This window comes from Pipistrellus hanaki (assembly GCF_964339955.1).
Source record: "Pipistrellus hanaki genome assembly, chromosome: X".
In the NCBI taxonomy this organism is placed as follows: Eukaryota; Metazoa; Chordata; class Mammalia; order Chiroptera; family Vespertilionidae; genus Pipistrellus; species Pipistrellus hanaki.
Genome location: NC_140524.1, coordinates 7,687,543 through 7,714,230, shown reverse-complemented (window position 1 = coordinate 7,714,230; position 26,688 = coordinate 7,687,543). Strand labels below are relative to the sequence as shown.

The window sequence follows — 26,688 nt, the reverse complement described above, 5'->3', positions numbered from 1 at the left end:
GTTGCTGTCTTTGTGACCTCTTCATTCTAGGGGTTGTTGGTCTTTCCGTCTTCATAACAACCCCCCCCCCAAAAAAAAACAACAACACACACACAAAAAATTAAAAAGCTGTAGAGGGTAATCCTCCTGTAAACCAATTTTTTGTCCTACGCCCCGCAGGCCCCCTCGAAAGCTGGGGAACTGCCCCTTTACCTTACCTTACTCTGAGGTCCTGTGACCTCATGGTCTATGGAAAGCTGTCTTTGCTTCTGACCACCTCTTCCATGGGACTCAACGTCTTAATCCTTCTATTTCCTGCCCCCCTCTCCCCATACTCTTACAGCAGCTGAATTCCCTAGAGAGAAGATACTTAACTGGGACCGGCTCCATCCCCTCTCCCCCACGTGCTAGAAAATGAAATCGCTTTGGTAGAGTATCTGTCCTGCCTCTCCATCTACCCCGGGCTAGTCCTTTTTTTTTTTTTTTTTCGTACTCCCGCCATTCATTACAAAAGGCAATTAATGGTCGATTCGTTTCCTTTTTAGATTGCATGTTCAGTATCTTTTTAGCCCCACTGTTGCCCGGATTGAGGAGACGCCAGCATTGCCCAGTCAAGGGAAGGCAGCTTAGTATGGTGGAAATACTCTGTGCCCGGGGTTCATGTTGAACTTCGTGACCACGGTCAAATTACTTTTCGTATTCTCAGGCTTTTCATCCGGATAATGGGATGGGGCAGTAGCGCTTGGATTTGCTAGCTATGTTGTGAAGTGCCTGACTTGTGGTTGCTTTTTCTTAGTGTAAAAAGACCTTTTCAGATACATCTGTGTTCTGTGGCCATTTTATGACCTAGGAAAGAATAAGAGATTTTGTTCCTTTAACTCCTTAATTTTTTTTCCCATTCGTTTCTAGGCCAGTCCTATCAGTTTTGTATTTTTTTTTTTCTTCTTCATAGGCCAAACTATCTTCAGTGGTTCCCAGTGTTTGGATATGATTCCCACCTGCATTAACCTTTTAGTGCAGAATCACTATCCCAGCATAACCACCAGCCATAATGTTTTTTCTCAAGAACCCTCCACCCCTTTTCTGTCTTTTAGAAAGGGTGCCTGGTCCCTTGCTTCTTCCACCTACGCTTTCAAAGGCAGGTTATCCTAGATGAGATTTGGTGCCATGCTTTTTCATGGTGGTGATAAAGGGAACTTTGGCTAGCTACAATAGTTCCAAATGTTCATACTGCTTTTTCCCTCCCTCCCTCTTTTGGTATAACTCAGATCAGTGTAGGATCTGCTATTATCCTAGGCAGGATAATTCTTGTCTGAGAGTTTAGAAAGGTTTGGGACACCAGGCTGCTTCTTTTCCAAAGGGAATTATTGTCAGTTCTTTAATACCTACATCACCTTGTGTTATTCTTTTGACATTTTATGTTTTCAAATATTCTAACTAAATAAAAGTGACTGCTCAATATGGGGGTAGTTTTCTTGCTGCTCTGTTTGTATTTGGCCAAAATTAAAGTGAGTGCTTTTTTCTCTAATTACCTTGGTGGGTGACGGGGTTTGAAATAAGAATATGATTATGAAAAGTTCACCTAGGATTAAAAATTGACTGTGGGTAACCATCCAGTAATTACCTATATGTGGGCACTCAAGTCCCCTGGAGGTAACAGAATTTTCCTCTTTCATTGGAGGGCAGGGGATCACTTTCTGTTTTTGGATTTTGCTTTGATGCTCTTTACAATGGATCAGCAGTAATCAGAAATGAACTGAACTTTAATTTGACTCTTGTCTCGGAGAACTAGAATAAATCTGGGAATGACAATCTAGGTGTGGCCTAAAAGGTTGAATATATTCTGGGTAGATCTCTCAGAGGAAGGAGTGGAAATACCAGTTAAAAACTTTGTCGAAGGTTCAGTGGCAAAGTTCAACCTGAGTTTCTAGGGTGTTGATCATTTGTCTCCTAGTGTGGCCAAAAAGCATGTATAAAGGTGAACATTTTTTTGGTGTGTGATTTTTTTTTTTTTTTTTTTTTTACCAAAAAATAATAAATTTGCCTTGGTATCAACTAATTATGAGGATAAAAAATTGGTTATAAAATAATCACTATCCCCTAACATTTCATTTGGGTTGAGAACTGAGTTGAGTTCTCAGGGGATGTTGTCAGATGAGAAGAATTGTTTTAGCTGTTGGTTGTGAATTGTTCCTGCTTAAAGCAGGTCCTGAAAAATGTAAATTGATATGTGAGGGCGATTGCTTAAGAAATAATAACCGTGATTATGTTTGAATATTGATATAATAATGGTTAACTCCCCTACATCCTAATAAATGTTTGTATATCCCCCACCTTTTCTTGTAGGTACTTCAGTAGTCTGACCTGAGCGTTAGTACTCCAGAGGAACCAGCAGTGACCAGCTTGGTCAGGAAGGTTCAGAAAGCTGTTGCAGCAGTTTTGGTATTTCCCACCAGGATGAGTATGATTGGCTGTGATTTTAGGTTAGTTTTTTAAAATCTTTGTGGTTAGCATTTATATTTTACTTCCTGGAATGGAGATGTTGGGGGAGGGGGGTGTATTTTCCATTGTATAATTGAGGTACTCTGGTTTCTAACATTGATCTGAAGTGGCACTAGTTGGTTCTCGTGTTTAAGTGGAGCTTATTACCGAATTAAACTGTTTGAATGAATTCTGTCTGTACATGATTTTTTTAATTCACCTTAAGTATCATTCAGAAAAATAAAATTACAGGGTTTGTCTAACCAGTTCTGTTTTAAAGACTTATGGAATTTTTAAACCTACAAACATTGGGTGGTATAATGATCCCCCTGTGTACCTATTACCAGCTTTTAAGTTACTACCAATGTGTAGCCATTCTGTTTCAGCTATACTTCTCCCCACTGCCCCCCCCTCAACTATTTTGAAATAAACCCCTACTGTTATATTTTTATTTGTAAATATTTGTATCTTTATGAGGGCTGTATAGGCATAACCTGAAAACCATTATCACCACTCAAAAAAATTATGCTTTTTAAAAATATCAAATAGGAAGTTAGTGTTCAGATTTGATCCGTTTGAACTAGGATCTGAAGAAAGTCCATTTATCACAAAGGATTGATATGGCTCTAAAATCTAGCTTAATCTGCAAGTTCCCTCCCTTTTGTGTTTTTCCCCCCCTTCTGAGTTATTTGTTGAAAAACTTGTCCTATAGTTTTTCCCACATTTGGTGATGATGATATACCAGTATTGATATCCAACCTATTCTTGCTAATACGTGAAAGACCTTGGAGGAACTCGTTATAATAGAACAATGGCAGTAATCTCTATCGCAGTTGGAGTTGATACTGCTGGCCTAGGCACTATCCCAAAATAACTGGTCATGGATTCTTTTTTTCTGTGGCAGATTCTTGATTTAATTGATACCTGACTTCAGTTCCATGTCTTGGCCCTGCTTCCTGCTCCACATGAAAAGTAGGCCTCCTTGTGGAAGGAGCTAATGTTTCCTAGATAATGACCTGATTGTGCCTTTGGGGTTTTTCATCATGGTTTCAATTTCCTTAGGTGGTTTAGTTATTTTTATACTATGTCATACTATTGCTTTTTATTCTTTTGATGTTGGTATCTCAGCTACTCTGACCCATAACTTCTAAGCTATTGCATCTGAGTGATGAGTTCCTCTGGCTGTAATATTCTGTTTGAAATGGCAGTACTAAACAGTTTGTGAGAGCTTTGCACTTACATCCTGATTTCCAGTTATTTTACACACCTGTAGTTTTCCTGTTATTATTTTTCATTTTACTTCTGGAAATGATGTTTTCCTGCCCACTGCCCCCCAGCATAAAGTCCTTTAAGCTGTTCATTTAAATATATATTTATATTTATATTTATATATGTATTTACATATATATTTTTTTTCTCAGAAAGAAAGGAGAGAAACATCAATGATGAGAGAGAATCATTGACTGGCTGCCTCCTGCATGCCCCCTACTGGGGATCAAGCCCACAACCTGTGCATGTGCCTTTGACCAGACTTGAACCTGGGACCCTTCAGTCCCCGGGCTGACGCTCTATCCACTGAGCCAAACCAGCCGGGCTATACTGTTCATTTCTTTCCTTGTATAGCATTGGCCATTTTGGGATCTACTGTCTTGTCTTTTTTGCCGTCAGAACCTGAGAAAGGAAATTGGACAGACTCCAGCCAGCCTTTGACTTAAGCACAAATAGAGGCAAGAGCCAAGGTTATTTGTGCCTACATGTAAAACGAGAGTGATTCCAAGTTGAAGGGGTAAAGAGGGTATACAGGTCATGAATGAAAGTTTTTGGGGTATTAGCTGAAATATGAGTGTGAATCCAGTGATGGCTCATGAGTTCAGACTTTAGTTCTTTGTTATTAATGGAGAAATAAGATCACTAGTTGAAAACAGACTGAGTATTAAAGAAGTGATTTCTTGGGAAATGCAGTGAAGTTCATTCATTTAACAAAAAAAATTTCAAGCACATTAGATGTAATTAGATATTTATCCTTGTAAGGTTTCTATAGTTAGAAAGTTTGTCTAGGTCACTTAAACCTTCGGAGTTTGTGAAAGTAGGATAACTAGATTTTTGGCACACAGCATTACACATAGGCATTTTATTATTTGAATTGTTTCCACAGTTAAACTTTACAATGGAAATGGTGTTGGATTTTTTTTCTTCTTCTGTTGTATGTTTTAAACCATGGTTTCAAAGTATTATTGAAATGCCAAACTTGGTTGCTCTGAAAATATATGCTCTTTCTAGTCTATGTTACCTCTCCTGCAGTTAGATTAAGTTAAAATCTGATGTGTGGCTATAACCATATTAGGCTGCTTTACAATGATTTTCCCATCTAATAAGGTTGATAGTCATAAGCACTTGGGTTCTGGGTGTTTTGCTATATTGTTCTCTGACTCGTTTTCTCAATGACTGGTTACCAGATGTTTAATATGTTAATGTCAGGGCTAATTCAACTCCAGAGATTCTTTGGGAGCCTTCTCATTTGATGTGTCATAGGGGTTGAGTTGCTAAAACTTGATGTACTTGTTGACCAACTTGGTCTTCTGGTTATAGCAATGCTTTCAGATAGTGAAGGAGTGGCTCACTCTGAGTAAAACAACTACGTATTTTGTTTGGGCTGTTAACCTGAGCGTTTTCAACTTTTAGCTCCCTTAGAAAGTTTTTAGCCATTTGGCTTTTAAAAATTACAGTGGTGACATGGATTGGTCCTGGAATGCGATTTTACAGAAAGTTGGAACTTGTTTTGGCTTCTTATGAATGTATCATTAAATAGAGATTGGTTTTATAGATCCATTCAGTCAGGATTGCTAGTTGGACTAAGATGAATGTGAAAGTTCTTTTCAAACTTGGGATTCTGATTGTGTAATCTTAGATATTGAGAAAGTGATCTTTCCTTTTCAATAATTTTTAAGTAGTAACAAAAAGGGACTAGGAGTAGGGAGATGCAAATTATTCTGGAATAATCGTTTAGACTTTAAAGATTGATAAGTGAACGGGCTGCCATGAATTTACCATATTTAGCATAACCCAGGTTTTCAGTCCTTATAACTTGATACCAGAGATAATTACTCTGGAAATACTTGGGTGTGTTGTATTTGGTGGCTATTTATGTCTTGGGACACTTTTGGGAAGATTGCTTTAATGATTTCATTATTTGCTGTGAATATTTTCTTACTTGCCTGTCTTTATAGTGAAACATATTTCTCCTGGCCTTTACTTTCTTGTTGTTGTTGTTTTTAATATATATATTTCCACTACTAATTATTTATTATTACATTCTGCCAATTGAGTTTTTAGAGATGGAAGTACCTTTCAGCACAATAATTAAGAACATTGGAGCCAAGATTCCCTGGGTTCAGATTCTGACTTCTTTTTTTTTTTTTTTTTTTTTTTTTTTACCAGCTCTGCCATCTTGTGCAAATTATTTAACATCTGTGCCACAGTTCTTAATCTGTATAATGGTGTTACCTACTTCATAGGGTTTTGGAGAAGTTTAGCTGAGTTAATGCGTATAAAATGCTTAGAACAATGGTTCGAAACTTAATGGGACATCAGAATCATCGAGAGAGCTTGCTAAAACACAGATAGCTGGGCTCTTTACTCCCCCCCCCCCAGATTTCCTGATTCTGTAAGTGGGTAATGTGTTGAGAATTTGCATTGCCAACAATTTCCCAGGAGATATTGGTGAGCTGGGGAACCACTGAAGTAGAACAATGCTAGGCATAGAGTGCTAACTGGTGTGTGTGTGTTTTTCGGGACTACTTTCTCAATCCCTGAGTAAAAATACTTCACTCTTCAGTGCTGTTTAGTATTGCTTTTATCTAGAAGCAGTTTTGAAATATTTTGTTACAGTGGTTTTCAAAATGTGGCCTCATGTCAGTATCAGCAGTATCACTTAGGAATTGTCAGAAATTCACATTCTCAGGTTCCACCCTTGCCTGAATTTTTAAAGTGTGTCATGCCTGAACTGGGGTGTCTTAGACTCTTTGAACAGCTTTATTGAGATACTAGAGGCCCTTATTATCTTTATTGAGATACTAGACACGGGGGTGGGGATGGTGGTGTCCCTCAGCCCATCTTGCACCCTCTCCAATCTGGGACCCCTCAAGGGATGTCTGACTGCCCGTTTAGGCCTGATCCCACCGGACATCCTTCTCACAATCCAGGACTGCTGGCTCCCAACTACTCGCCTGCCTGCCTTCCTGATTGCCCTAACTGCTTCTGCCTAACCACTCCCATGCCAGCCTGATTGATGTCTAACTGCTCCCCTGCCAGCCTGTTTGCCCCCAACTTCCCTCCTCTGCCCGCCTGGTCACCCCTAACTACCCTCCCCTGCAGGATTGATCACCCCCAACTGCCCTCCCTTGCAGGCCTGGTGCCTCCCAACTGCCTTCCCCTGCTGGCTATTTTGTGGTGGCCATCTTGTGTCTACATGGGGGCAGCCATCTTGTGTGTTGGAGTGATGGTCAATCTGCATATTACTCTTTTATTAGATAGGATATTGGCCTGGTGCACGGGTGGGAGCCAGCTGGTTTGCCCTGAAGGGTGTCCCGGATTAGGGTGGGGGTTCTCTTGGGGTGTGGGGCAGCCTGGGCAAGGGGCCTCTGGTGGTTTGCAGGCCTGCCATGCCCCCTGGCAACCCAAGAGGAGGCCCTGGTATCTGGAATTTATTTACCTTCTACAATTGAAATCTTATAGCTTGGAGTGGAGTGAAGCCTTCTGCTTGCTCCATGGCTGCTGCCATTTCTGTTTGGATTTGTTTACCTTCTATAATTCAAACTTTGTAGCCTTGAGTGGAGGCCTAGGCCAGCTAGGGCAGGCGGAAAGCTGGCTTCTTCCATTGCCTGGGAAACCCATGTCTCCCTCCTGCTCTCTGTGGCCGCAGCCATCTTGGTTGCAGTTAATTTGCATACTTGCTCTGATTGGCTGGTGGGCGTGGCTTGTGGGTGTAGCAGAGTGGTTATTAATTTGCATATTACTCTTTTATTAGGTAGGGTTATTTTAAGGCAAACACTTTCGTAACTGCCACCCAATCAAGAATTACAACTCTGCCTGCCACCTAGAAGTCCTTCCATGTGCCCATCCCAATCACAGCACCCTCCCTCCCTCAGAAAGTATCTGCTATCCTGACTTTATAGTAATCACTTCTTTGCATTCTGTTATGGTTTTTTTTTTATCCAAGTGTACATCCCTGGATAGTAATTTACTTGGTTTTTAAAAACTCTATTTGTCTTTTAGATATCTATAACTTCCCTTTTTTGCTTTTCCCCCTATACTATGCCTGTTGAAATCAGGCCATTTGACCTGTAGTTTCCCACAGACTGAAGATTTCTGATTGCATACTCAGTACAGTTCAACAAGCTCTCTGTCCTCTGTATTTTCTGCAGACTGACAGCTGGATCCAGAGGTTTTATAGTTTCAGGTTCATTCCCTTTGGCAAGAATATTGGCAGTTTTGTGTTCATTCACAATATTCATCAGGTTGTAATGATGTCTTGGGTATTTTTTTTTATGTTAACAGCTATTGCTGTCCAAAGCTTAGATCCGTTAATTCATTGAAAGTGTCAAAATGGTGGCATTCTAACTCCATCACTTTATTTTCATATATTAACTGGAATAATTTTATAAGGTTACTCAGTGATATAACTTATATAAGAAGGCCAGGAAAAATGCTCCATTTAAAATTTTTTTCTGGCCACTTATCTATCACTTTGGGCAAGTAACCTAACCCTGTCAGTTGCCTCTGTGAAAAATGCCATAGCCTTGGGGTTATGAGGATTCAATGAGAAAATGCAAGTTGTTAGTACACTATAGGTAGTCAGTACATAATAATTTCTTCAACATTCTATTTTGCTTAATGCTTCCAGCAGCTCAGAGGGCAGTCCTGGTGGTGAAGCGATGGCCAGTTAGCAAAGCATGTCTGTATTGGGATCACCAAATAGTGGGAAGGAATGGGGTTTGTTCTTTGGTCATTTGGGGTCTAAAGCTCTGGTCAATTATAATAATGTTCCGCCAAAGTAGTTTTTCACTTTGCAAGCCTCAAGAGTCACATTCATACCCTCTGAAGTGTCTTACCCAGTTCTGTGGTGATGTGCAATACATTGGTTGCCTTGGTCTCCCTCCATCTATACAACCCCTATTGTTAAAGTTTGTTTTGTTCAGGGTTCTGCTGTAACCTTAGTAACCCATAATGCTGTAACCTTAGTAACCCATAATGAATCTTCCTTGTAGTCATCAGTATCACTATTTGATTGGCCCATATATAGCAGGTTAGAAAATAGGTAAATATTCTTTTTTATATAAAAGAACAGCACTGGATACATAGTAAGTGCTTAATAAATTGGAAATTTTTAAAATTAATATTTTCTGTTTTTCCCCCTCTCACATCTTACCCTCTCCTTTTTCAATTAAATAAGTATTAATTGAGTGTTTCTAAGTAATATGAGCTGGAAAGAGAAAACGAATGAAAGTTTGTTTCTGCTCCTGAAACTCACAGCCCAATTAAAGACTAAGAAAGACCATGTTTAAAGTTCCTTAGCCTTTTCCTCTGTGTTATCATTTCTTCCCCTGCTTTGTCCATGCATAATATAATCTATTGTTTCTCAAAGTTCTTCTTAGCTCTGTATCCCTCCCTGGCCTTTGAGACTGCTGATATGTGAGAAAGCCTGCCATTGTCTTCTGTGAATACAGAGTAATATTAAGAAAAACCTTTGGGCCAAGATTAGATCCCGAAGTGGCACATGTGGTTGACATTACAATATCAGTGTTTGGTCTTTAGATGGATCTACACCTGGTCTCCAGCTTCTGTCCTGTTGCTTCAACTGTCTTCCTCTGACCTTCTCCTTTCCCCTCTATCATCCACCCAGATGTTTGTTGCATAAAGATAGGGGCTCCGTGAGGGGCTCCTTGCTGGCCTACAGACTGAAGGGTGGTGTGTTTTTTTCTGGACGACTTGATTCTGGCCAAGGGCATACACCTAGGTTGCAGGTTCCATCCCCGGCCTCAGTTGGGGATTAACAAAAAAATAAAAAGTAGAGACTCCTAAACCCAGTTGATGATCTATCTAGTATGTAAAGAGACTGCTGTACTTCCTATAAACTAGGATTTGAGTGGACCTAGGATTTAATCACAGAATTTTTATTCTCATCTATAAAATGGTGATCAAAAAGCCTGCTTAATCAGCTGTCGCAAGCATTAAAGTGAAACGATGTATTTTAAAATGTTTAAATTATGGAGTGCCCTCCAATGATAAAGCCATTGTAATTTATGTAAAATAACTACTTAATAGCTATGTTACTTGGGGCATATTACTTCATCATTAAGCCCATTTCCTCGTCCTTTAAGTGGCGCTGGTGATAAATCATTCACTCAACAAGTATTTGAGGGCATAGTACTGCCAGATACTGGGAATACAGAGATAAGCAACTGGAGACGGGAGGGCGGCGTGGTCTGCTATGGGAGGGAGACCTATAAATCACACTCAGAAGGACCGGTACAATAACATGAGGAGTGAACAGAATGGGCTGTAGCATTTTATAGTAGGGCATCAGAATATTACATAGTCATTTTGTTAGTCCGTGATGAAAAGTACATCATGGACTCCAAATGCTATCCAAGTTAAGTTAAATGCATCCCAGATGTATCAGTTGCCTCAACCATTGTTTCATTTCCTCACTGGACTCATTCTTTAGATGCGTTTATTTCTTTTAGCTTGATGTTCCGAACTCCTGAAGGGTGTTATGTAGTCCTGTAGTAGAGTAGCCTGAAACTAATACTTTTTAATCTGAAAGGATTATTTTCAGCCACTTTATCATCATTTTTTAGTTTCTATTACTGAATTAATATAGAAGAAACTATAAAATGTGTTCTTGTTTAAAAAAAAAGATTTCTACTCCTACAGCATATTCAGTCACCATTAACATTTTGTGTTCTCATCTTTTTAAACAAACAATATGTTTTTATTGCTTTTAGAGAGAGAGGAAGGGCGGGGGGAATGAGAGAGAGATCAGTTGCCTCCTGTATGCACTCCAACCATGGACTGAACCTGTAACCTGGGCCTGTGCCCTCACCAGGAAGCCAACCAGCATCCTTTTGCTGCATGGGCTGATACTTAGCCAACTGAGCCACACAGGCCAGGGCAGTGTTCTCGTCTCAATGACAAGAGGAACATTTAGAAAATTTGGGATATGCTTTTCCAAGAATAGGAACTGAAAAATGTCTAATAACAAGAATAGATACTCAAACTAAGCATCAGAAATGCAAATTAAGATAATCTATTTTAACCATTAGATTGGCACACACAAAAAAATTCTCTTTTGAAATAGCGAGTCCTAGCAGAAATATAGGGAAAAGTCTGGTCTTAAATAATGCCCACAGTGGTATAAAGTAATACTGCTATTTTGGAGATAATTTTGGCAATTTGCAAGATAGTATTGATTATAGGATGCTATTTATAAGTCTTTTTAAAACTGAGGTAAACTGTTAATATTTATTTGGGAGGAGTGGTCAAGAAGAATTGGAGGTTATTCTATAATATTACCATTTCTGACTCTGAGAAGTTTTAAATATACTGAAGAGTACAGAGAATAATATAATAACCCCTTTTCTACCCCTCCCTGAATTGATAATTTTAACAATTATTTTTGCCTCAAGTCTTTTGGAGGGGAGGTAATATAGTTAAAGGGGACATAATTTTATGTCCAGTGTCCCTTCCCTTCTACGAGCATTACCATGAATTGCTTGGATTTTTATACTGTGAAAATGGTATAAATTACTCATGTAAGTAGAAATTCAAAAACTGTGCTGTCCACACAACAATCTGTTATCGCTTGTGTAATATTAAATTTACATACTATTTTAGAGTTTGTGAAGTCTTATTTAGTCCTTTGTTCATTTAATTGTAACTTGTTTGAAAGCACTTTCTTGACTTTAATATTCTTGATGATTATAGAAGTATACATTGCTTATTATTGAAAAATACCGATAAGCACAGAAATCTGAAATTCTGCCATTCAAAGATATGTTGGTATACAGTATATTCTTCCAAGGCTTTTCTTTATACCTGTGTAGCATAAACATTTAAAAAAAAATTTTTTTTAAAAAATATAATCCATCACCTTCCAACTTTCTAATTAGGAAAATTTCCAAACATAAAAATACTGAAAGAATAATAGCACAGGAGCATTTGTATATATCATTAGCAGTTTCTAACAATTTTTCAGAACTTGGCATATTTGATTTATATATGTATTTAACTTTTTGAAGTATATGAAGAATGACACTTTATCCTTAAATCCTTCAGCATGCATGTGTCAAAGAGCATAACCTTGCTTTGATTAGCATTTTTTAATTACTAGTTGTTCTTTGTATATTAAAAGTACTAACCCTTTATCCTCTTGCAAATACTTATTGCTTATTGTTTGAGATTTTTATGTAGTCAAATCTGCCCCCTTTTTTCTTCCCTTTGTGGTTTTTAGGTTGTGTATGTTGCTTAGAAGTTCTTTGCCAAGGTTACAAGAATATTCTCTTACCTTATTTTTTAATACTCTTATAGTTTAGTTTTTATGTTTGAGATATGGTGTGAAATAGGTATGTGCTTTTTTTGTTGTTAATCCTCACCCAAGGATATTTTTCCCATTGATTTTCAGAGAGAGTGGAGGGGAAAGGAGGGAGGGGGACTGAGAGAAACATTGCTGTGAGAGAGACACATTGATTAGTTGACTCCCACATGTGCCTCGACTAGATTGCTATCAAAACTGCAACCCTGGTCTGTGCCCTTGACTAGGAATCAAACACACAACCCTTCAGTGCATAGGTTGATACACTAACCATTGTGCCACACCACCCAAAAGCACATACCTGGGTTGCAGGTTTATTTTCATCTAAATGGTACCCAAAAAGCTCCTGTTTTCCATCTTGGGAAAACTTATTTGATGTTTCAGCTTAAAATGAATTATTTGGAAAAGCGTAGTTTATGGAGAAAGGCAAAGGTGGGGGGGGGGGCGGGGGGGATAGGGGACATCTTAATACTGTCAACAATTTTAAAAAGTTGGATTTATGCCAAGTAGAAAACTGGCTTGGTTGCCATTTTTCTCTTTAATTTTGAGAACAATTCAGATTAGTTGTGTTTAATGCTTAACATTTATCTTGAACTGAAGGCAAAGTATTATAGACAGCATATCAAGGGATCTTAGTAATTACATTCCCATTTGATGTATGTTTGAGGCCCAGATTGTCCTAAGGCCATGGTCAGCAAACTAACTGCGGCTTGCGAGCCACGTGCATCTCTTTGGCCCCTTGATTGTGGCTCTTCCACAAAATACCAGGGCCTGGGCGAGTCTATTTTGAAGAAGTGGCATTAGAAGAAGTTAAAGTTTAAAAAATGTGGCTCTCAAAAGAAATTTCAGTCGTTGTCCTGTTGATATTTGGCTCTGTTGACTAATGAGTTTGCCGACCACTGGCCTAAGGTCACAAAGTCAGTTGGTGGCAGAGAACTAGATTACCTTTGCATACTGTTCTTTCACTTCCAGCTAACACCTTTCATGTTAAAGATATAGAAATTTAAAAGCAGCCGATTGTCTACACGTTTTGGTTTCTTTAAAGAACATGGGAATAATTATGTGCCAGGCTGTGTGTGGTACTGTTAAATTTACTCAAACAGCAGCAGTTATGTCTATGTTAGGACATGATCTTTTTTCTACATGCTTTGTTTTAAAGCTTTTTTTTTTTTTTTTTTTAAATCAATGAACTAATTTGATCTGAAGCCTGTGAGGTTAGAATCATTTTCATCATACTGAAAGGAGCTTGCTATCATGTTGATAATTGCTATAAATAACTTGTTCTTCTAAACCAGCGGGCGCCAACTGGTGTTCTGCACACCATTGGTGGTCCATAATGTTTGAAAGGTTGGCGACTGCTGTTCTAAACCATATCAAAGAATCTTTGTTCCTTCCAAATTCATCTGAACCAGCTCAGAATAATTGAGATACACGTACAATCTCTTGATTGTTAAGTGGCATGACCCAACCAAACATTATTTAGTAGGCTTTAAAACATGTCAGTGAGTCCCGAGCATCATCATAGTTGAGATTTTCGGTTCATGTCAGCACTTAAGGCTAACAGTCTAGAGCAAGCATGTCAAACTTGCGGTTGGTGGGCCGCTTGCTTCAAATTTGATATGCTTGGTCTAGAGATTAATATGTACTTTGTCCTTCTTCATATAACATGTAGAAGGATGAAAAGACCAGCTCTTTTTTGTTTATGTGTGTGTGTGAGTGAGAAGGGGGGGTGGTGGAGAGAGAAAGAGACACCCAACCCAACGTAAGATTGCTGACCCCAGCTTAATCTGGGGCTAAAAGAAATGTACAAATAATGGTATGGCTTACTACTCTTTGCCAAGCACAGTCCTATGGACAGACTGTATTGTTTATTTTACAGAGGTTTAGTAAATAGAATAGAAGCCCAGTTCTGCCTGACTCCCAGGCCTCTCCATTATGCTGCCACCCTCTTCTTCATTTTGACTTTGTTCCAGTCGTATTCCTCACTGTCTTTAAATTTAAAATAATTAGTGTGCATGGTAACAAATACAGTACTGAGGTACTCCCTTCTCCCATATAGATAAATCGTTGTCAGAATGTTTTAAGCCATTAAAATCTAGCTTTTATTTAGAAATATACTTCATCTAGCTTTTCTATAGGTGGTTTTTGCCTTTTCTACCTTTCTTCAGTATACTTGACTAGAAGGTTTGTGGGGTTTTTTTTTTAATCCTCACCTGAGGATATTTTTTTCTCCATTGATTTTTTTTTTTTGAGAAAATTGTAGGGAGGGGGAAAGAGAGAGACATCAGTTGGTTGCCTCCCATACATGCCCCCAACTGGGGCTGGGATTTGAACCTGTGACCCTTGGGTTCAAAGGCTGGTGGTCTAACCACTGTGCACCAGCCAGGGCAGGACTAGAGGATTTTTTTAAATCCAGGAATACAGAATTCCCCCTTACTCAGAGGAGATTTAATCTTTAGAGATGTTGCATATTTCTTTGAAAACTCTGGGATCTGACAGCACTGGAGCTGAATAATGCAGGAGAGTCGGAATTCTTTCCTTTGGTTTCCTATACTATATTTGACAGCCTGTCATGTGGCTTTACAGGAAATACCATATACCTGTGCTTCATAAGTGAGAGTGAAAACATTGTACGGGCCTGGCTGGCATGGCTCAGTGGTTGAGCATTGACTTATGAACCAGAAGGTCACGGTTTGTTTCCTGGTCAGAGCACATGCTCAAATTGCGGGCTCGATTCCCAGTGTGGGGCGTGCAGGCGGCAGCCGATCAGTGATTTTTCTCTCATCATTGATGTTTCTATCTCTCCCTCTCCTTTCCTCTCTGAAATTAATACATACATACATACATACATACATATATATATATATATATATGTGTGTGTGTGTGTGTGTGTGTGTGTGTATATATATATAAAACATTGTATAGCTAAGTAAACAGTGTCTTGGAGATCATGTTAATGGATCTTTTTTTTCTTTTCTTTTTTTCCAGAGAGGAAGGGAAAGGGATAGAAAGTTAGAAACACCCTTCAGCTGCCTCCTGCATACCCCCTACTAGGGATATGCCCGCAACCAAGGTACATGCCCCTTTCTGGAATTGAACCCAGGAACCCTTCAGTCCGCAGGCCGACGCTCTATCCACTGAGCCAAACCAGTTAGGGCAAGTTATGGATCTCATAACTTGAAGCCAGTGAAAGTTATCAACTATCTTCCCAGAAAAATAGCAACACGTGCAAAGTTTTTTCATAGAATTACAGGAGTTTTGTACTTATCCCTCAACATAGGACAGTAAGAAATCTATAAAGATTTCTCCATGTCATTGAGAATGTCCAAAAACTGTGTTTTTGTTGTTGTTCTTGTATTTTCTAATATTAGAATAAAGCACTATGACCAAAGGTAAAAGCTGGGCCAATTGTTTCACTTCTCCTAAAGCTAGTTTCTGCTTTATGCAACTTTAATCTCTAAAAATTCTATTTTTTTTTTAAACAAGAGGATTATGATTGGTGTTATATAAGGAATTATTTAATGTACTGTGTTGAACTTGTGATTATTTTTCAGCTTTGCTTTGGCCACTAGGAAGTTGTAATTGTGCATTTTTGTGTACTAAAGTTTCATTGTTTTTATATTACCATTACTCCTAATCTTCCTTTTTTTCTGATTTTTTATTTCTGTACACCAGGCTAATTCATATCACCCATCGCAATACCCTGCGTATAGCATGTTCATTTATGTAGTATTTGTTGAATGGAAAGATGCAGATTGAATGAATTGTATAAATAGGTTTTTCTCAGCTGAAAATTTCACCAAAGGAGTTTAATGTTACTTGGATTTTTTTTTAGCTTCATTAAACATTTATTGGATAGTCATTTATTCATTTAATAATGTAATAAAAGTTTCTGTGCTGGTGACAGGAACACAAAGATAAGTAGACACAGTTCTGTTCACACAGAACTGTAGTGATGAGATAGACATGTAAACAAACAGAAGTATGTTGGTTGAGAGTATATACACCGGGTACACTGGGGGCACAAAGGAGGGAGTGGTCAGTTTTATTTGGGGGGAGAGATCTAAAATAGCTTCATAGAGGAGGTGACAGTGAAGCAGAGTTCTAGGGGATATGCAGTGAAAGCAGCCATTTCCACAGAGAGCAATAGCAATCTGAGTCAGTGTATCAAAAGTCTTGAATGTTGGGAACTGTAAAAAGCTGGACATGATTAAGCTTGTGGGGAATATTATGTGATGTCATGGCTCTGGTAAGAGGGAAACGGGTACTAAGTCCTCGCTGTCTTACATGCTAGGCTAGGTAAGGGGTTTTTCCTTGATGTAGGTAGATTTTGAGTTTATGGGGCCATTGCTCCACCGGCAATGTGGAGGATGGAATGGAGGGATCTGGCAGGATAAAGGCTTAATTTAAAATATTTTTAATTTATGAGATTTTCAAATATACACAGAAGTTAGAAAATAGTAGAATAAAACCTGTGTACCTGTTGCCCAGCTTCAACGGTTATCAACACATGGCTCTTGTTTTATTTACACCTTACTCCCTCCCTCATTACTTTGAAACAAATTCCTAAGTGAGTGACACATTGGCAAAACATAATTAATATCTAGCAAGGTGCCTCTCAAGTCTGGCTGTGCACCTAAATCACCTATACAGCTTAAAAAAAGAGATATTGCATATCTACTGAGTCAGATATTTGTATGGCCAGACATTATTAGTTTTCAAAATATGTCTTGGGTGATTTTGCACAGCCAGGGTTGAGAACTCAAGATTTAATTTTTTCAAGTAGTTTGTCTTCTGGTGGATTTATTTTCCTGAACTCAATGAATGCTGCCTGTGGCCCTTCTGGGTGAAATTCCCCCATTAGATAATGGAAGCTTTTCTATGTGGTTAAGTTCTTGACGTTTGAATAAAGAGTATTTAAAGGCTTAATTTTCTGTTACAGGTGGGTAAGACTGAATAAGTACTCGCAGCAACTTTGAAATTGGATGTGATGAGATAGGGAATAAGCAGTTATTGTTATAATAGATCTTTTGCACCAAATCCAGTCACGATTTAGGAATGGGGTGGGAGACACAGATCATCCTTAAAAAGTAGAGTAGGATTGTTCCAGAGTATCAATTTAAAATGTGTAGACAGGGACGCTTTCTCTCCTAAATTTGCATAACTTTGCTGTTTTTATTTTTTGTTGGGAATGCTAAGAAGGGCTCCTTGGCTTTCTGCCATTTCCTCTCTGCTGGCAAAACTGATGTACAACTTTGGTGAGCCCTAGTTTGTTGCCAGATTCTTTTGATGCCAGTTTCTCTAAGTAATTGGAAGTAGTGACCAGAAGGATAATTTGTGGATCTGCAGCTTCCCAGGACAGTAGGACAGAGGATGTATAGAGGGTGTGTTCTCAGACACCAGTCCTACCTCCAAAGTCAGTGAGGAGGTATCAGATTCTTCTTTGGTGCCCTTGCCCATATTCTTGGAGTATACTGAAGTGCTGAAAAAACAACAAAAGCAAGTGTTTAAAAACATCAAGAGGTATAGTGTTTTCCAATTTTGAAAGATATACTCTGTCCAAGTATTTCTGCAGATAATTTCCAGATTTGTCTTTAGTAAAAGCTATTCAGTTGCTTTATTATTATTGTGAGTTTATTTTCCTTAACAGCAGCAAACATTGAACAGTTACTGTGGACTGCTATTTTTTCTGCATGATGTTTCTTAAATTTATTGGGGGGTAACATTGGTTTACATAATTTTCAGTGTACAGCATAATTCAGCACCTGTGTACTCTGTTAGTTGCTTGGTTATACATCTTGTTATCCGTGTCCAATAAAATCTAGGTCAGCAAATCATTTGGGTCATGTTTTATGTGGTCAAGGACATTGGTATCTGGTGGTGGTGGGGTGCATATAGACATTTTATATGCTGTAGACTTGTAGAGCAATCTTGGTTAGAATCCAGGTTCTGCCACTTACTGGGTATGTGGCTACTCTTGGCCTTTGTAAACCAAACATTGGACTGAATGGAAGGGCCTGACAGTCAGTCGGGCCCCCTTTAACAAAGCAGTTAACGTGATGTCTGTGCCTCTGTAATCAAATAGTGAACAGCAAGCTGGGTTTCAAGACTCAGCTTGCTGCTTCCTGACATGATGGATCGTTGGACAGTTCTCAGGCAAAGGAAATCACTCATTGCAAGGCAAAAATGGAGTGTTTTGCTCTCTGGCACATTGAATGATGTTCTGTAAGCATTTTTGTTGTTGTTAAAAACTGCCATATGCTTTTCTATGATTTCAGTGGGAATTTTTGGGCTGACTTTGATTCATCCACATTATTTAACCTTCCAATAATAAACCAAATCAATAAATACTGAGTGCTAAACTCCAGGATTAAGTAGCAGAAGACATCAGAAGGAAGCTGCAAGAGTAGGCACCAGCCTATCCAAGGTACTTGTTTAGGTGATATTGTTCTTAGTTTGATTCATGCCCTTTGGCTCAAGAGTTAGTGTTTTCTACCTTGAGAAAAATTGTACCAAAGAAATTCTCGTTATAAATGGATACCTGCTTGTAGAAACTGGAAGGAATTGAAAAGCATGAAGCAAAAATAAAACTATGTTATCCCGCCACCTAGAGGTAACCACTAATAATGTGTGCTTCTTCCGTATCCAGGTGGTTTTTTGTTTGTTCCCCGCCCTATGGCAGACATTTTCTCATTAATAGTCAGGAAAGTGATAAGGTCCAGGATACAACTAAAACACATAGGGAAGGGCACTCAGTCAAGTTTTAGCAGATTAGGAAGAGAATTGTCAATTCTGGGTAGTATTTGTGCTTTTTAAAACCCACTTAAGTGTTCATTATGTTAAGGTGAAATAGTGGTGCTAAATGGTCCCCTGTACTCGGCTTTCTTAAGGATTTTCTTTCATTATCTTCTCTTTTCCCACCGTCCTCTACTTTTCAGTGACGCCATGCTCTCTGCTGGCATTCACTGCCAACCTTTCACAAGAGTTTTCTGTGCATTCCATGCATATTGCCTCACTTCCCATTGATTTCTTGCCTTCAGTCTGTTTTCCTTTCCCACCACCCCACTGAAGCTATTGTTTCTCCGTTATCTCTGTTTCCAATTTCAGTGAATATTTTTCTGGACATAAGTCACTTTGACGTTTGACACAACCGATCAGTCCTGCCATCTTTTGTCTTCTGTGATACTGTGAATTAATTTTGCTTCTACCTCACTGGCCTCTCCTTTGCTAAGTACTTCTCCTTTCCTTTAAATGTTAGATCAAATAAGAAATCACTTCTGGGACTCTTCTTTTCTGTAAGTTCTCATTTCCAGACCTATGTCTTCAAGTTCTGTTTATATGCCGACAGTCACAGATTTTTTTCCTCAGGCGTACTTCTTTCCTGAACTCCATTCTATAGATATATGTGTACCTGTCATTTCTAAGATGCTGTACTAGATGCTAAAAGCTTAACAGTATAGAAAATCAAGCCAATTACATTAATTGATACTTGCTATGAGAAAAACAAGCAGAAACATAACAAATTAGACCAGATTTAGGTACTATGCTGTCATGGGAAGCCGCTTTTTAGTTCTTATTTTAGTTCCTCAAATGGAACTGGCTGTGGGAAGAAGGGGAGTGTGGGCCAGAAGCATGTAAGTGGGAATAGCACTTGTATAGCTTTAGAGGCCAGAAAGAACTTAAAGAGTGTTCCAGAAACTAAACAGAAAGACTAATGTGGTTGTGAAGAGAGGAGATTGGAGAGAGTTTTGGGAGCCAAATCATGCCGAGGCCCAGTGGGATATGGTTAGAGTTTGGATATGATTCTAGGGAAACTGTTGAAAGGTTTTAAGCGAGGAGGTAATATGAGCTGATTTATGTTTTAAGAAGATTACTTGTGCTGCTCTCTAGAGAATGGATTGGATGTAAGTGTGGAAATGGGGAGATCAGCTATCCCTGTTTCACAGTTGAGGAAACAGAAGTACAGAGGCTGATTTGTCCATGTTAATACAGTAAGTGATACAGCAGTGATTCTAATCAGGGTTTCCTGATTCTGAGCCTGTACTCTGATCTGATGTTTCTCAAACATTAATATCTGAATCACCTGAAGATCTTATTAAAATACAGATTGATTCCTCAAGTCTGAGTGTGGCCTGAGATTATGCATTTTTATTTTTATTTTTTGTCTGACTTTAACAATGTAACAGAAAATACAGGGACAATAAAAATAGGTGAAATAGTCTGGCCAGTGTGACTCAATGGTTGAGTGTCAACCCATGAGCCAGGAGGTCAACAGTTCATTTTCCAGTCGGGCACATGCCTGGGTTGCTGGCTCAATCCCCAGTAGGGGGCATGTAGGAGGCAGTTGATCAATGATTCCATCTCGCTCTCCCTCTCTCTGAAATCAATAAAAACATATTTTTTAAAGAAGATAAGGTGAACGCTGTATTTATATATGTGAAATAGTATAACTGATCTATAGGACAAACAATTCAGATTCTTTAACAGATAAATTTTAAGGAAAAATAAAAAGATGTGTGTGGATTACAAGAATTTAACAGACACATCAAGCAGTTGCAATAGATGGAACTCATTAAGATTCTAATTTGAACAAAAACTGCAAAATAATTTATAATAGACAAATATAAACACTGGATATTTGATTACACTAAGGAATTATTTTTTTAATCCGATAATAGTAATGTGGCTATCTGGGTTTTATATTTCAGGGGAACAATTCTATAATTCATCATCTATACAGTCAAGCCTTGGTTCTTGAACATCTCCCATCTTGAATAATTCGATTCTCAGCAGAATTGTTAACAAAACTTAGGTTCTCAACCAGACAACCCTTTCATTCTGATACCTGTAAAATCAGTCACGTGTGTCTCAGGTGACAAAGGAAAGAATGCATGAGTATAAGTCAGTTTACTGCTAAACCTCGCATTGTTAACCTCTCAGGAAATTGTGCTATGACTATTTTCATGTTTTTTGTCTGCTTTTGTTGCTGCTTATATACATATGGTCCTAAGAAGGTTGCTAAGTGAAAAGGAAAGTTGTGAAAACAAGAGCGTGGCCATGTACTGTATATAAGAAAAATTAGAATTGTGTGAGGGTCTGGAACAAATTCCATGTACATTTTTTTTAATTGGGGGGTGTGATTTAGTTTTCAAACTTGAACTGTCTTCTGGAATGAATTAAGTGCCACTATGTTCACCACCCTTTACCTTCTCCTACATCCTTCACCCCCTTTTTCCTCTGATAATCACCATACTGTTCGTACATGAAGTGTTTGGGGAATTTTTTTTTTTTTTTGCTTAATCTCTTCATCTTTTTCACTCAGCTCCCCTAACTCCCTATTCCTTTGACAGTTGTCAGTCTGTTCGCTGTATCTAGGAGTCTGTTTCTATTTTTGTTGTTGTTAGTTTATTTGGTTCATTAGATTCAACATATACATGAAATTATATGGTATTTTTCTTTCTCTGACTGGTTTATTTCACTTAGCATAATATTCTTCAAGTCCATTCATGCTGTTGAAAATGGTAAGATTTCATTCTGTTTTTGCTGCCAAATAGTATTCCATTGTGTAAATATACCACAGCTTTTTTATCCACTCATCAACTGATGAGCACTTGCTCTTTCCAGATCTTGGCTATTGTAAATATGCTGCAGTGAACATAGGGTACATATATTGTTTTGAATTAGTGTTTCAGGTCCCTTTGGATATATTCTTGGAAGTGGTATCTCAGGATCATAAGGCAGTTCCATTTTAATTTTTAGGGTACTCCATACTGTTTTCCAGTATGCATTTCCACCAGCAGTGTATGAGGGTTCCCCTTTCTCTACATCCTCGCCAGCACTTGTTGTTTGGTGATTTTTTGATGATGATAGCCATTCTGACAGGTGTGAGGTGATATCGCATTGTGGTTCTAGTTTGCATTTCTCTGATGATTAGTGATATTCAGCATTTTTTCCATGTCTGTCGACCATCTGTATGTCCTCTTTGGAGAAGTGTCTAGGTATTCAGGTCCTTTGCCCATGTTTTAATTGGCTTTTTGCTTTTTCGGTGTTGAGTTGTATGTGTTCTTTACAAATTTTGGATATTAACCCCTTATCAGATATATCATTGGCAAATATATTCTCTCATTGATTGGGTTGTCTTCATTTCATTGATTCTTTCCTTTGCTGTGCAAAAAAAAATTTTTTAGCTTGATATAGTCTGTTTATTTATTATTTATTTATTTATTATTATTTTTTAAAATATATATTTTATTGATTTTTTACAGAGAGGAAGGGAGAGAAATAGAGAGCCAGAAACATCTATGAGAGAGAAACATCGACCAGCTGCCTCTTTCACACCCCCTACCGGGATGTGCCCGCAACCAATGTACATGCCCCTGACCGGAATCGAACCTGGGACCTTTCAGTCCGCAGACCAACGCTTTACCACTTAGCCAAACTGGTTTCGGCCCGTTTATTTATTTTTTGTTTCCCTTGCCTGGGGAGATATCAGAAAAATGCTATGAGAAATGTCCAAGATTTTGCTGCCTATGCTTTCTTCTAGGATTTTTATGGTTTTGAGTCTAACGTTTAAGACTTTAATCCATTTTTATTTTATTCTTATATAGTGTAAGGAGGTGTTCTAGTTTCAGTTTGTTACATATATCTATCCATTTCTCTCAATTCCATTTATTGAATAAACATCTTTACCCCATTGTGTTCTTGCCTCCTTTGTCAAATATTAATTGACCATAAAAGTGTGAGTTTATTTTTGATGATTTATAGGTGATTTTTGGGCTCTATTCCATTCCATTGATCTATTTGTCTTTTTATGCCAGTACCATGCTGTTTTGATTACTATGTCTTTGTAGTAGCGATTATCAGTGATTCCTCCAACTTGGTTCTTCTTTTCTCAAGATTGCTGAGGCTATTTGGAGTCTTTTGTGGTTCCATATAAATTTTTGGAATATTTGTTCCAGTTTTGTGAAAAACGCCATTGATTCTTGATAGGAATTGAATCTATAGATTGCTTTGGGTAGAATAGACATTTTAATTTTTAATCTTCCTGTCCATGAACATGGTATATTCTTCCACTGTATGCTGTTTAGTTTCTTTCTTCACTGTCTTACAATTTTCCAAGTACAGTTCTTTTACATCCTTGGTTAACTTTATTCCTAGGTGGGTTTTTTTTTGTTTGTTTTGTTTTTCTTTTTTGTACAATTGCAAATAGGATTATTTTCATAGTTTCCCTTTCTGATAGTTTGTTATTGATCTATAGAAATGCAACTGATTTTGAAATATTTATTTTGTGCCCTACTACTTTGCTGAAGTAATTTGCAGGTGTCTTTTGCCTTTAAGCTGGTACAGTATTGAAAGTCATTGTAAATTTGATCTGCTGGAGGCAATTACTACAGAGTGAGTTACCCTTTATTTTTATATATGTTTTATTAATTTTTTACAGATAGGAAAAGGAGATGGATAGAGAATTAGAAACATTGATGAGAGAGAAACATCTATCAGCTGCCTCCTGAACACACTGAAGGGTCTCAGGTTGGATTCTGGTCAAGGGCATGTACCTTGGTTGATGTGCCCACAACCAAGGTACATGCCCTTGACCAGAATCGAACCTGGGACCCTTCATTCCACAGGCCAACGCTCTATCTACTGAGCCAAACTGGTCAGGGCGAGTTACCCTTTAAAGAGCAGCTTTCCTCAGTCTAATTTTACACATTTGACATAAAACCTATAAAACCAATATTGAAACCTCAAAGGTGAAAAGTGTGGAGGAATAAGGAGAAAAAAGAAATAATTAAGTGGAAGTCATGGTAATAGTTTTCTATCTGTAAATGGGGACAGAACTTGGCTTGAGTGGTGAGGATTGCATGAAAGGCTATTATGAAACCCTTGTGCAGCATGTCTCAAAGTGTATTCTTGGGGGCACTTACATTGGTGGGATGTCAGTAGATGTCACTTGAAGAAATGGTCTTTGCCCTGATTAATTTCTTTTACCGAAGATTCCTTGGAGCCATTAGTAATGTCAGTCAGTCATATGACTGTCTTAAAGGAAGAGAAATGCCTTTTGTAACATTTCCCAAATTACTGCAACCTTGTCTTCCTTAGTGGAGCAAGATGCTCTAAAATGCTTTGGGAAACTCACCAGCCTAAGTATTATCTGGCTTGTAATGGGCACTCAAAAGCATTCTCCCTTCTCACTGTGAAACCAGCTTAAATATTGAGCAACTAGGAAAATAGAAAAACCCTTGAATTTTCTTAATCAATGTATGGTGGTAGCGTTCCTTTTTAACTATAGATGTTTCTTGCAACAAAGTTAGAAAAATCAGCTTACCATGGAACTTGTTATGGGGATATGTGTATTTGTTCATTTGTTTTGGCTTGGTTTTTGAATTGGGTGGTTATTTGAATCTGTTTATGAAGGGATTGGAACCAGAACACCGTGGAAACTGAAAAGGCCAAATGCACTGCTCTTCCAGAACCTCCACAGTTAGCATGGAGCCTATGCTTGACCAGTCAGATGCTCACACTTGGCACTTGGCACCTAGAGCAGGGGTCTTCAAACTACGGCCCGCGGGCCACATGCGGCCCGCAGAGGAGTCTGATCCGGCCCGCCAGGTTTTTTTGGGCAGTGAGCGCAGCCGAGGTGTTACAGTAGGAATTAGTAGTTCATATAGTCCGGCCCTCCAGCTCTCTGAGGGACCGTGATCTGGCCCCCACTTTAAAAAGTTTGAGGACCCCTGACCTAGAGTCACTGATGCCTAAAACAAAGAGCCTGAGACCATGTAGAAATACTTCTTGGACTTGGACTAGCAGTATCTTCTAGACATCCAGAGTCTCATGCTGTCCGCCAAGCTGTGTCTGTGGGAGGTTTTTTGCTGTAGTCCCAGGCTGTGTAGCCTCCTTGGTTCCTCCTCTTTCCTGAATGTAAATTGCTAAGTCTTCCTGTTGGTTCTGTAAACTATCAGTTAGCCTTCTAGTAAATCACTTTTTAAGCAGGTCTATTGTTTTCAATCCATACCCTTTTACAAGTACAGAATCCGGTCTAGACGCTTATGTTAATGTTTATAGGTGATCTCATCTACAGTTTTGGGAAGTCATATAATTTTACACTTAGGCTCATGATACTTTTATTACTTTGGATGTGTGTGTTTTTTTATTGTAATCATATGCAGTATATTTCAGGTGTACAATATAGTGATTCAATATAACTAGAAGTTTGTTATACTTTTTGACTACTTTAACCCATTTCAGCCATCCCCACTTTTGGCAACGACTAATCTGTTTTCTGTTTCTGTGAGTTCCAAGGTTTTTGTTTTACTTATTTTTTAAATTTATTTTTGAGATTTCCTATAGAAGTGAGATCATGCAGTATTTGTCTTTTCCTTTGACTTATTATGCTTAGCATAAATGCCCATCTATGCTGCAGATTTCCTTATTTTTTATGGCTGAATAGTATTCCGTTTGTGTGTGTGTGTGTGTGTGTGTGTGTGTGCTGTTCTATGTGTTGGCTAATGTAAATACTGTTATAATAAATATGGGGGTACATATACCTTTTCAATTTACTGTTTTCTTTCGGATAAATACCCAGAAATGGAATTGCTGGGGTCATATTTTTTAATTTCTTGAGGAACCTCCATACTGTTATTTTGTAGTGACTGCAACAGTGTACATTCCCACCAACAATGAGCCAGGGTTTTCTTTTCTCCACATCCTCACCACATGATCCGTTTTGAATTGATTTATATAAAACATGAGACTTTGGTTAAAAGGTTGGGATTTTTGCCTATGGATATCTGCTTCCTCTGGCACCATTTGTTAATGAAACTACCTTTGATTGAGTTGCTTTTTACTTTGGGCATATTTGTATGGGTCTCTGGTACATTGATACATGTGTCTATACTTTCTCCAATACTACATATACAGTCATGATTATTGTGAATATATCTGGATATAGATTTAGCTAGACATATATATACACTGAGTGGCCACATTATTATGATCTCTGAACACATAATAATCTGGCCACTCAGTGTATATCCTCTATAATAAAAGGCTAATATGCAGATTGTCCCCTCAACCAGGAGTTTGACCAGCAGGCAGTCTGTCCAACTGCCCATGTCCCCTCCCCCTGGCCAGGCTGGCTGGACCCCACCCATGCACGAATTCATGCACCAGGCCTCTAATACACACACACACACACACACACACACACACACACACACACACTGAGTGGCCAGATTATTGTGTTAAGAGATCATAATACTCTAGCCACTAAGTTTTATAGCAATTCTTGACATTGGATAGGGTAATTCCTCCCTCTTTTCTTTTTTCACAATTGCTTTAGCCCTGGCCAAGTGGCTCAGTTGGTTGGAGCGTCAGAGCATTACATCAGAAGGTTGCAGGTTTGATGTCCTAGTCAGGATACATTCCTGGGTTGCAGGCTCAATTCCCAGTTGGGGCTTATGTGGGAGGCAAATGATCAATGTTTCTCTTTCACATTAATGGTTTTTCCCCTCCCCCTCAAATCAATAAAAGCATATCTTCCGATGAGGATTTTAAAAAAATGCTTTAGCTATGGTAATCCTCTCAGAGTCCACAAGCACATTGCCACTATACAGAAATATGTTTGATTTTTGTATGTT

The 26,688-nt window shown here is 38.5% G+C and overlaps 1 protein-coding gene across 13 annotated transcripts in view; it reads left to right on the top strand.

The window, feature by feature from the left end:
- HUWE1 (HECT, UBA and WWE domain containing E3 ubiquitin protein ligase 1) overlaps positions 1-26,688 on the top strand; it is a 140,881-nt gene that overhangs the window by 3,695 nt on the left and 110,498 nt on the right. For all 13 annotated transcript variants that reach the window (XM_084870976.1, XM_084870972.1, XM_084870971.1 and 10 more), the window contains exon 2: positions 2,326-2,462. The gene's annotated coding sequence lies outside the window, so the exon portion shown is untranslated. The remainder of the gene's footprint in view (positions 1-2,325; positions 2,463-26,688) is intronic.